Raw genomic sequence first — 12,467 nt, forward strand, 5'->3', positions numbered from 1 at the left:
TGCTGGTGTATAACGTCAGACGGCAGAAGAGGCTAAAAAGAACAATTTTCTTATGAAAAATAAAAAGTCATGTGTTCATGTATTAGCATAACTAGATGTAAAACTTATAAGAATTAAACTTAGTGTGAGCTTTAACATGAATTAGGTATGCCAAGCAAATAGTTGAATAAAGGCACAGGCCATATTTCTTTTTTAATTGAGCTCAGGGTGAAACCTCCAATATTTAATAACCCAAAGTGATGGAGAAGGGGGAGAATGATGAATGGAGACCACCTGAGGTCGGAGAAGGGGGAGCGCCTGCCAGTTGAAGGCCGGTTAGGAAATAAGGGAAGCAAGATAAAGATAATGAATGGCAAAACATAAAAATATTGGTGGTTTCCAAGATGGCCCAAAAATGAGCCAGCTGGAGTGAGGAGTCAGATTATGAGCCGTCTTGAGTGAGGTCAAGATGATAAGAGATGATTATATTAACTGTAACTTTTGTCTTGTTTTCGGGCTCAGCTCAGTTCAGCCTAATTGGGTTGAGTCCGTGTTATTGTTTTATTGCAGTAAAGCTCATTACTCTGTTAGGCTGTCCTTCGAATCCTAGAGCCTTCTTTCAACGTGAGATTCTCTGGTGCATTTTGCCCCACTACAGTAGAACCTTACGTTTATTATCAGTTTTGATTTTTGTGCCCCTTCTTCTACATGTTTTGTGTATTTTAAATTTTATCTTCCTAATCCTAACAATTGGATGGACACACAGATACACAGAGATGCACTGAGCCTTATCGCTTTATTAAGGTAGATACATGAGCAGCGTAAATGCGTAAAAAAGCACAGGAAGTGTGGACGAGTCTTTCTTTGTGTTTTTGACCCAAAAAAAAAAAAACCATTAAAATCCCACAAAAAACAAAAAGAAAATGTGTGCATTTGGCACTTTACAACTGCAAAATCACCAGGAAAACAAATTAGAGCGTCAGTTTCACAGAAATGTATGCAGATGTAAACTTCCCAGTTTCGCCCATTACATCCGGCCGAGTCGCTGGACTGGTCAGACTGAATGCTCTCATCTCGTTAGGTGGGCCACTGAAGGGGCTGACGACTGAGCTAAAAGTGTCAGAGAGCGGACGTCCTGCCCAGTTCTTCCCCTTCTTGTTTCTGAAATGTGACGCTGGTGTTAGAAGCTCATTTCGCACTTTAAAGAGTTTGAGACGTGTAAGACAAGCCAAGATCCTCAAGCAAAATACCACTTTAAAAACTTCACACAAATAGCTGAGCAAGAGAGGCGACAGTAAGAGAGACGTGTCAAGTGAGTCTCACGAGTCTGAGGAACTGAGCAGAGCAAGGAAAGCTCAACTTCATTTCTTTGTGACTGTGGCCATCTTGTAAAGACCATACAGTCAATCCACAAGTCATGGCAACTGCACATCTGCTGAGGTAGATAACTGAGCTCATTTGACAGGCTGGGTGGCATCTTCATGCCAATCAAAAACATAGGGTGGCAGAAAAAAAGCTAAAAAGCATAAAGTAACAAGATGAGCAGATGACTGAAGACGTGTGACTTGACCAGCAGAAACCACAGACTGACATCACACTGAGCACAAAGAATAAACTAGAGTTGTTAAAATAAAATGGAGTTCTGATGATCTTACCAGCCACAGAGCAAACAGCAGCCAAGAAGACCAACAGGAGCATGTTGAGTGATGAGATCTGAAATAAAAATAACAGGAAGGGTCTCAGATGAGTTTAGTGCTCAGCCAGGCTGCAGATCAGCACATTTGAATGATGAGATTCCACACACAGTTATTTGGGGGTCTCAGCCATTAGTGCTGCACCCTCACTGCCACTAGCATCAGAGTTTCAATTCAGGCCCATCACATTCTCCCTGAGGCCTTCTCCAGATGCTCACACATCTGTCCACTATTTTAAAAGAATTTGCATTTACTTGTACATTGGTTCAGGAGGACATTGGGTGTGTGTCAGTGTGACCTGAAAAAAAAGGCAACCCATCCAGGACTGGCTCACAAAACAGACGGATAGGCCACAGAGTGACAACCCTGAAATGCTGACTTTCAGTAGAAATTTAGGAATCACAGGCCTGTGAACGATGACAAGCAATGGCTGACTGCTGAAGGAGAACAGAGCAGAGCTGACTGTGGGATGGCATGAAATCAGCAGAATTCATTTGTCTTCAAAGAACATCAGATTGAAAGAGGTGAGGACTTGTCACCTGCTAAAGAAGATCAGGAGGACCCTGTCACAGACTCAATGGAGGACAGCAGAGTAGGGGTAACAAGAGGGTGACAAAAACAATTTAGGTAGAAACCATCAAGGAGAGCAAACCTACGTGACACACCACAGACACGGCCACCTGGGTACAACAAACAGGAGATCTCGTAATTCAAAGGCAGCCGGAAGTGTCGTTAAGTGGGAGAAAGTCTAATGGACGTCTAAGTAACAGACAAGCCAGGAGCCGACACTGAAGGGGATGCCAGTCTGGCACAAGACGAGTTCACCCACAGCAAGACAATTGACAGTCAGAAGTCATCGCCATCTCCACCATCACGACTTCCTCATCTGTTTTGTTTCTAAATAATTGCACATTTTTGTGTCGACTGCTACTAATTACTCATCTTTTGTACTGTTTTACATTTATTGTCTTCTGTTTTTTCTGCATGAATTTAACAAGTAACATATAAGATTTAAAATTCTGAATTACCTTTTCCTCCCAGTTTAGCGGGGCTGCACGTCTTCCTTAGTCAGAGGTTCAAGTCTGAAGTCTCCAGTCGATTGACTCAAATGACTTTAACTTCTCTAAAAGGCGTCTCTTAACAGGAGCCGACTGACTTGTAATGTGTGCCTAATGACTTCCTGTTACTGGCATCCAAAATGACGAGAAGAGCTCAATTTTTAGAATAAGATGCCAGTCAGCATTTTTCTCAAAAAGGTTAAATTCGTCACAGCCAGCTGTCGTGGTCTGCTGCCCCTGAGCTCGAAGTCCTTTGGTTCAGTCCCCAGGCTTGGCCATCATTTCATTGTGTTCGTTTTTTTTGCCATTTTTACTTTCCTCTAACTTTACAGAGCTTTTCTTAAACTGTGACTGTGTGTGTTGCAGCAGAGGCCACTGGGATAGACCCCTGAAAACCAACATCCATGCATTGGAATTTCTGAGCTTACAAAGAAATAAATGAAGAGCTGACCTGGGCCAGTGCGAGTGTGCTGGAGTGCGTGAGTGAGCCGTCTAAAGGACTGGCGTCCCACCCCGGGTTGGCCACTTCCTATTTCTGCTAAGATGGACTGCAGCTCCCCATAACTCTGAAGTGAAAGTGCAGATAACGTAAATGGAGGGATGGATGTGAATGAGGAGAAAATGTTGACAAGCAGGAAAGGAACTTTTCAAACTAAGGACATGAAATTAAATCACAACCAGTTAGGCCTGTAAAGCACTTTATGGAAGCACAAGAACTTTATTCTGATATAAACTGCTCAAAAAATGAAAGGAGCACTTGATAATGAGAGTATAGCAACAAGTCAATGACACTTGTGGGCTGTTGATCTGCTCAGGGCTTATTCATCAGTTTCAGCTGCTTTGGTGCACTAGAGGGGCAACAATAAGACGACCCCCAAACAGAAATGAATGGTTTAACAGCTGGAGGCCACTGACGTTTTTCCCTCATCATTATTTGGCTACGGTCAGTGTCACTACTGGTAGCATGAGGCCATACTTGGACCCTACAGAGGTACAGATAGTCCAACTTCTCCAGGATGGCAGGCACATCAAAACCACGTGTCATTGCCAGAAGGTTTGTTGTGTCTCCCAGAACAGACTCAAGGGCATGGAGGAGATTCCAGGATACAGACAGGCAGTTCCTCTAGGAGAGCTGGATAGGGCCCCTAGTAGAAGGTCCTAAGCCATCAGCAGGACTGGAGGAACAGAATGAGCACTGGCAGAGCCCACAAAATGACCTCCAGCATGCAGGCCACTGGCGTGAATGTTTCTGAGCAAAAAATCAGAAACAGACTTCATGAGGGTGGCGTGATGGCCCAACGTTCTCTATTGGACACCGTGGAGCTTGATTGGCATTTGCCATAGAATACCAGAATTGGCAGGTCCACCATTGGTGCCCTGTGATTTTCACAGATGAGAGCACATGTGGCAGACATGAAAGGGTCTAAAGAAACTGTGGAGAACGTTATGCTGCCTGTAACATTGTTCAGCATGACCGGTTTGGTGGTGGGTCAGTGATGGTCTGGCGAGGCATATCCATTGAGGGACGCACAGACCTTTACAAGCTAGACAATGGCACCTTGACTGCCATTAGGTATCAGCATGAAATCCTTGGACCCACTGTCAGACTCTATGCTGGTGCAGTGGCTCCTGAGTTCCTCCTGGTGCATGACAGTGCCCGGCCTCATGTGGCGAGAAGATGAAGGAATTGATACCATTGATTGGCCCCCACGCTCACTCGCCTGACCTCAATCCAATAGAACACCTCTGGGTGGGACATTATGTTTCACTCCATCCAACGCCGCCAGGTTGCACCTCAACCTGTCCAGGAGCACCGTGATGGCCTGGTCCAGATCTGGGAGGAGATCCTCCAGGACACTATCCATCATCTCATTAAGATATCAGGTATGCATACAAGCACGTAATACAAACTACTGAGTACCATTTGGAGTTGCTGCAATGAAATTTGGGCAAAATGGACGAGCCTGCCTGCCGCATCATTTTTTCCCTTTGATTTTCGGGGTGTCTTTGAATTCAGCCCTCTGTATGTTGATCATTTTCATTTCCCTCAAACGACGAGGTTGCCATCCTTTCGTTCCTAACACATTACCATACCAGTCCATATCAGTATCCAGTGGGATTTTTTTTTCCCATTGAGATCTGAGTTGTTTTCAAAGTGTTCCTTTAATTTTTTTGAACAGTTTAATGGATTGATTAAGTGAAAATTAATAACAGCCACTAACGAGTCACCTCAGTATGTTCACAGTACGAGAGAAACAGTTGTGGCTACCCAGAGACTCACAGGGTCAACATGTCCCATTAGCAGGAGGGCATGAGGAGGACGGTGTGATGAAGAGTAGCTGATGGTGGGCAGGAGACTGGAGGAAGCAGGAAGCCAACTACAGTCCATGGGCATCAGAGTTCATCCGCTACAGAGGGTCAGCTGCTTTGAATTTATTGAAACCACCATCGTTGACGACTACTGATGATATTCACATGAAAATTAATTTACGGTTCTAATTCACAAGGAATAAACTAAATAATGAAGTTGTGTTTGGCAGTCGGTGTATTGTGTTCTTTTCCCACCCATGTTTCATCTCCTCTACAACTTCTCTCACCATGTGAACAAGCACTGATAAGTTTATTTCTTCTCATGCAGAGTGTAGAAAACAGGGGAGCAGACAGACGGCACTGACCTTCACGCATTACTCTGGTGCTAAAATCCATTGGCCTGCGTGACTAGAAGGAGGTGGGTGTCCAGGAGGATCCTGACTTGGATCAGCTAACAGAGTTGGGGTAGGTAAGAGCAGACGGTGCAACCGCTAAGCTGAAATGAGCGGAGCAGAAGACACACGAGAGCTTGTGGAGCCACACAGGAGGAGTCTCGAAAAACTCACGAGGGGGCAGCAGCAGCATTGGAGGGCTGCTGAAGACAGAAACAGAAGATTGAGGGCTGCTGTAAGGAGCAATACTCTCTGCCTTCCATTCCAAACAGTTTTAAATTCCTCCCAGAAACTCTTATTCATGAGCTTTGCAATTCACAATTGAGAAATCACATAGAAGGTGAATTGTAGATGCAATTTCACTAAAGGGCTTGTACAGCTCTGCCGTTTTATTCATCCTTAGTGATGACTTGAAGTGATGACTTTTTTTAACCAGTTTGTTTAATGGAACCTTGGAAAGTGAGAGGATGCCAGAGGAGTGGAGAAGAAGTGTACTGGTGGGCCGATATTTAAGAATAAGGGGATCTGCAGAGCTGCAGTAACTACAGGGGGATAAAACTGATGAGCCACATCATGAAGTTATGAGAAAGAGTAGTGGAAGGTCAGTTAAGAAGTGAGGTGATGATTAGTGAGCAGCAGGATGGTTTCATGCCAAGAAAGAGCACCACAGATGTGATGTTTGCTCTGAGGATGTTGATGGAGAAGTTTAGAGAGAAGGTCAGAAGGAGTTGCATTGTGTCTTTGTGGACCTGGAAAAAGCAAATGACAGGGTGACTGAGAGGAGCTAAGGTATTGTATGAGGAAGTTGGGAGTGTCAGAGAAGTACATAAGAGTTGTACAGGATATGAACGAGGGGGGTTTGACCATGGTGAGGTCTGCGGTAGGAGTGACGGAGGTGGGATTACATCAGGGATTGGCTCTGAGGCCTTTCTTATTTGGAATGGTGATGGACAGCTTGACAGATGAGATTAGACAGGAGTCCCCGTGGACTGTGATGTCTGGTGATGACATTGTGATCTATAGAGAGAGTAGGGAGCAGGTTGAGGAGACCCTGGAGAGGTGGAGATATGAGAGGATAGGATTGAAGGTCAGTAGGATCACCAAGACAGAATACATGTGTGTGAATGAGAGGGAGGTCAGTGGAATGGTGAAGATGAGGGGAGTAGAGCTGGTGAAGGTGGATGAGTTTAAATACTTGGGATCAACAGTACAGAGTAATGGAGATTGTGGAGGAGAGGTGAAGAAGAGTGCAGGCAGGGTGGAATGGGTGGAGAAGAGGTTATTTGTGACAGACGGGTATCAGCAAGAGTGAAAGGTAAGGTCTACAGGGTGATAGTGAGACCAGCGATGTTATATGGGTTGGAGACGGTGGTAGTGACCAGAAAGCAGGAGAGAGAGCTGGAGGTGCAGAGTTAAAGATGCTAAGATTTGTATTGGGTGTGACAAAGATGGACAGGATTAGAAATGAGGACATTAGAAGGTGCGCTCAGGTGGGACGGTTGGGAGACAAAGTCATAGAGGTGAGATTGCGTTGGTTTGGACGTGTACAGAGGAGAGATGCTGGGTATACTGAGAGAAGGATGCTAAGGATAGAGCTGCCAAGGAAGAGGAGAAAAGAAGACCTACGAGAAGATTTATGAATGTGGTGAGAGAGGACATGCAGGTGATGGGTGTAACAGAGCAAGAGGGCAGAAAGTTATGAAAGAAGATGATCCATTGTGGCAACCCCTAACGGGAGCAGCCGAAAGAAGAAGAAGTGATGACTTGAAGTGGACGCAACACATTTAGGTTATAGAAATGAAAGTCGATCAATTTTTATATTTATCAGGCGTCTGCAGGTACTGTGGATATCTCCATCCGTGCTCATTAACGTTATCAGGAGTTCATACTAACTGCTTCCATGACATCTGCTCACTGAACCTGCTCAGCCCAGGGACACCTGACAGAGTCTGTGGAAGACATGGAAGCTCATCCTGCCCTTAATTTTATGAATTGAGCCCTGCTTCACCGTGTTGACACATCTTGATTTGACCTTCACTTCACAAGTATAATGGTTAGTCGGCACTTCAGAAATCAGTTTGTCTTCTACAGACTTGAATGGTTCTGCTCACTAAACACAAGTGACCTTCTTAGTAACATCAGTGAATAACCACAACAAGACAACATGTCGATCTCCACCATTCAGAGCTCAGCTCATTTGATTGATGTGGCAAAGCAGCTGATGTGGTCACCCTCATTTTGGCCAGGCTCACTGTCAGCTTCTTGTGGCTGGTTACCCTCAACTTCTTCTTCTTCTTCTTCATTTGTGTTAATTGATGGCGTATCTCATGTATTGTTTATTTAAAAGCAGCATTGAAAGCCCAGATTTGGTGTGAAGGTTTATGTCTTGTGAGAGTGACCATCAATTAAAACAGCAAATAAAGAGACACAAAATGGCACAGCAGATCTGCTTGTCCTTCTAAGGTAGAAATGGAGCTGACCTTCAATTTACAGCTCCTAAAGCTAAACATGACCAAGAGTGGAGATGTCACACAAAATTCAGGACAATACAAATGAGATTCTGGTTTAATTCACCTGGGTGGCACGGTGGTTAGCAGTGCGGTGGTCCAACGTCCAAGATGAATGGAAAGTAGAAACTGTTATTAATAAATAATTGAATAATGAAACATATCCCATAATGCAATGCTTCATAAGGCTGGTGATGCAGGGATAGAATCAAGTCAGTCTAAGAATGTGACGTTATCTTTTGTTTTATTGATATTTCATTCTAATTTATTCATAACAGATTGTTTGCTCATTTCTTTGTAATGATTGTGTTGTACTCGTATGGCTGAGCGATCCAGAGATGCATACATCTGATCTTCAGGACTGTCCACACCTTCAAACTGTAATGAGAAAAGATCAAAATGGCTGTAAGAGTTGAAAACTTAAGGCTCATGTCATTACTTCTCATATATAATTATTATTATCTAAAGAGAAACCTGTCTTGTGCATTTGACTAATGCTACTTATTTCTTTCCATTCTCTGTCACTCTTTGGTGGTCTTATTAAGTGTTAGTGAGTGAGAACATAAAGACTTCTGCTAGCAGCAAAGCAGGAACTCATCACCTTTAATTTATTAACAACAGCGGCCATCCATTCTTTTGTTATAAACTGCAACACGGAGCAGCATAACATAGAAGACCCCTTACTGTTTTTTTGCTCCATTTTGCTGGTTGGTCTTCTTGGCCCTTTTCCTGTCAAACAAAATGAAGTGCAGTGAAGGTTTAATAAGCACGTTAGACTCTGTAAGAGCTGCAAGACCTGCATAAAAAGTAGTTTGTTTTCGGAGGCTCATGCATTGATGGCCCACCACCATCATGTCAGTTCAGTACTTGTTGATGACCCAATGGGTGACCCTCAGCCAGTTGGTTCTTCTGCCTGTTCTCCAATCTCAATATTTTAACAATTCTGCTTGTATAGCGCCTTCATATGGTGGACACTTTAATAAGCTCCTATCTTAATCAAACTTCATTTCAATACAAAACTAGGGACCTCTACCCCCTCACTTCACTCACCAACCACTGGGGGGTGCCCGCTATCTCACAGCTGAGCTGCTCAAAGGGGCTCCTCCATTAGAGAAGGTGATTGTTTTAAAAGAGGTGGCATATAGAAGAGTATGTGGGGCGCGGGCTGAAGATGGTTTGGTGCTTAGTTATTATAAAAACTAAATTAGTTACTTGAGTATTTCACTACAACTGCCTATTCTAAAAACCAATGAATAATAAAACATAGTAAGAAAGTAAAAGACTAAAAGTTAAAGAAGTTAAAAAGTAAAATGTAATAAAATGTAAAGTAAATAAAAAATTCAATTACATTAACATCTCATCAAAAACCATATTCAAATGTCTCTTTCTAGGGGGGAGAAATAAATCACACAGGCAAGTGGTTGTAGTAGTCCACAACAAAGGCTTTATGGCTCTTCCATCCTAACTGGACAATGCAAACTTAGGAAAAAAAAACGGTTACCAAAAAAAACAGACAACGACCAACAACGACAAAGACCTAAGCCTACCCCTAACCCTGTCCAACTCGTTTTGTATCCCCTCCGTACCTAACAGAACCGCCTTAACAATTTCCCGCCCCCAGCATCCCAGTGGCTGCTTCATTTCAGAGGGGCAGGTTTGGCTCCACTGCCCGCCCCTCTCCACAGCACTCTGAGAAGCCCCATTTGCATGGCTTTTAGGACACACTGCCTCGGTGGTCATTTCTTTTCCAGACTGTTACAATATTAATTATGAATTATTTTATCCTCTAACTTACTTTCTATAAACGATGCTTTTCTGCATTACTGTTTACAAAATGTTTGGGATATTTTTCTCTTTTTCATTTATTGGATGATTCTCTTTGTAACATTTTTATTATATGCAGCTATTTTTCTTTTTTTTTTTGACATTTGTTATCAGCTCTTGCCACTGTTTTTCTATCACAACCTAAAATTTGGAACAGATAATTTGCTTTTCTGCCTTGCCATTAAAACTGACTGCATCAAAGAGTGAGCTTGCAGCACTGAGAGCGTCGCGGGGTGGGATGTAGAGAGGATGTGCGCAGTAGGAGTAATGATTGGGCGAGCGGTGTGCAGGGGGAGTGGTCAAGGCTAAATAACACGGACACGGCTGAAAACATTTCTAATAGAGAGACACACTCAAAGAGAGAAATACAGAAAATGGAATTCTAAGCTTTCTGCTGGTCACTCTCACACATCTAGTAGGCTATGAACAGCAAAAAAAAAAGTTTGCTTCAAACATTTCAGAAATGTCTGCTTTCAAATTTGAAACAAGAGTCTATCAGTAAACCTCAGGAGACATTTTAATAGAGAACACGGAAACAAGAAAAGGTTTGGGGACCACCCCGTATCTTGTTGTTAGTCGATAGCTCTGTATGTAGAGTTATCTCAAAAGACTGAGTCCAGAATGGAACTGATTGGTACAGGCAAGTGGTTGGCTTTATATGCAGTGGCAAGGAAGAGGAGGGTCCAACAAGTTACCGGAGGAAGTGAGGTCAGCATGAGGGCGTGGTCTGGAGAGGGAAGTCAATGTCAATGTCAATGTCAATTTATTTATATAGCACATTTAAAACAACATAGTAATGCTGCGGCCAAAGTGCTTTACAATAATAGAATAAAAGAAAAAAACCCAAAAACAATAAAACATAAATAGTAATAACATATATGAACATAAAATAAGATACATAATACATAAAAATAATGTTTTATAATCACAAAGAGGAATCCATCAGTATTATGCAAGTGAACAGAAATGCGTCTTTAATCTCGTTTTGAACAGTTCAATTGTAGACGACTCCTTTATATGATGAGGTAAAGAGTTCCACAGGCGAGGGGCAGCAGCTGCAAAGGCCCTGTCTGCCCCCTTGGTTTTACATTTGGTATGAGGAACAACAAGAGACAACTGACTAGAAGATCTAAGCACTCTGGATGGCTGGTGTAAAACACATAATTCAGATAAATGGAGCAAATCCATGTAAAGACTTAAAAACTAGCAGCAAGATTTTAAAATCAATTTGAAAACTGACAGGTAGCAGCCAGTGTAAAGAAGCTAAAATAGGAGAAACAGAGTCAGACTTTCTTGCCCCAACCAGAAAGCGAGCGGCAGCATTTTGGACCAACTGTAACCAGTGAATCAGAGATTTGCTAATCCCAGAATACAGGGAGTTGCAGTAATCAAGGCAAGAAAAGATAAAAGCATGAGTAGCTTTCTCAAGATCTTTGGGTTCTGCAGAGGAGCAAAGGAAGACACTAATGCACTTTGTCACCCCTGACCCATTGTTCTACCCTTAGCTAAGCCCAAGTTTGTGACAACATTTTGTTGAATGCGGCCTTTTGGAATCAGGCTATGAAATGAATCTTCTCTCAGCTCACAAGGGGACTTGCAGAGCGGGTTTGGTACGGTGTCTGCAGCTCCTCCCCTTTGTCTTCATTGGTCTAATCAGTCAGTCAGCCAATTCTATTCTTATTTGTTAGTAGCCTGGTGAATCTCCTTCAGTATTTAGTACAGACCTGCCATAAGGAGACCTCTTAGAAACCACATTGCTCACCTCCAGTTTATTATAAAAAGCCTCGGTCAGCAATGTCACTGGTGCCAGAGGAGGATGTGGTAAACATTTTTGAACTGTCATGGTAGGATGTTTTGCCCAGAGGGGACTGGGAGGTCTCTTGGTCTGGAATCCCTACAGATTTTATTTTTTTTCTCCAGCTTTTGGAGTTTTTTTTTTTTTGTTTTTTCTGTCCACCCTGGCCATCGGACCTTACTTATTCTATGTTAATTAATGTTGACTTATGTTTATTTTTTATTGTGTCTTCTATTTTTCTATTCTTCATTTTGTAAAGCACTTTGAGCTACATTTTTTTGTATGAAAATGTGCTCTATAAATTAATGTAGATTGATTGATTGATGTTACCCAATCATTTAGAAGAGCTGTATACCAGTAGCACATTAAGAGGTGGCATTGAGAACTTTGACTCTTTTTATTCTCTGCTCTCAGTTTTAAATCCACAAACTCTCCACACTTTTGTTCAGAAGGCTGATTAACAGTTGGGCAAAGTCATGCAAGTGTGTGACAATCCATCTCTTACTGCGCATGTGTGTCTACTTGTACTGAAAAGAAAATCCGAACACATCTCTCCAGTTTTGATGTCACTACACTGGTTACCCGTGTCATTTAGAATTGACTTTGAAATGCTGGTTTACAAAGCCTTCAGTAATCTCGCTCCATCTTCAATATCAGAATGCCTTTCACCTCACACTCCAAATCGGAACCTCAGATCTTCAAATGAGGGTCTGCTTAGAATTCCAAGAGCTAAACTTAAAAGAAGTGGTGAGGCAGGCGGACGGCCTTCTGCTGTTATGCACCTGAAATCTGGAAGAGCTGACTGATAGAAATTCACCAGGCCGATACGGTAGAAATAAATATTGTTGTTATTGTTGTAAGAAAAACAAGAATTGCCAAGAGAGGGTGACATGTTTTTGATGAGGCCA

This window comes from Polypterus senegalus, chromosome 12 (assembly GCF_016835505.1).
Source record: "Polypterus senegalus isolate Bchr_013 chromosome 12, ASM1683550v1, whole genome shotgun sequence".
NCBI lineage: Eukaryota > Metazoa > Chordata > Cladistia > Polypteriformes > Polypteridae > Polypterus > Polypterus senegalus.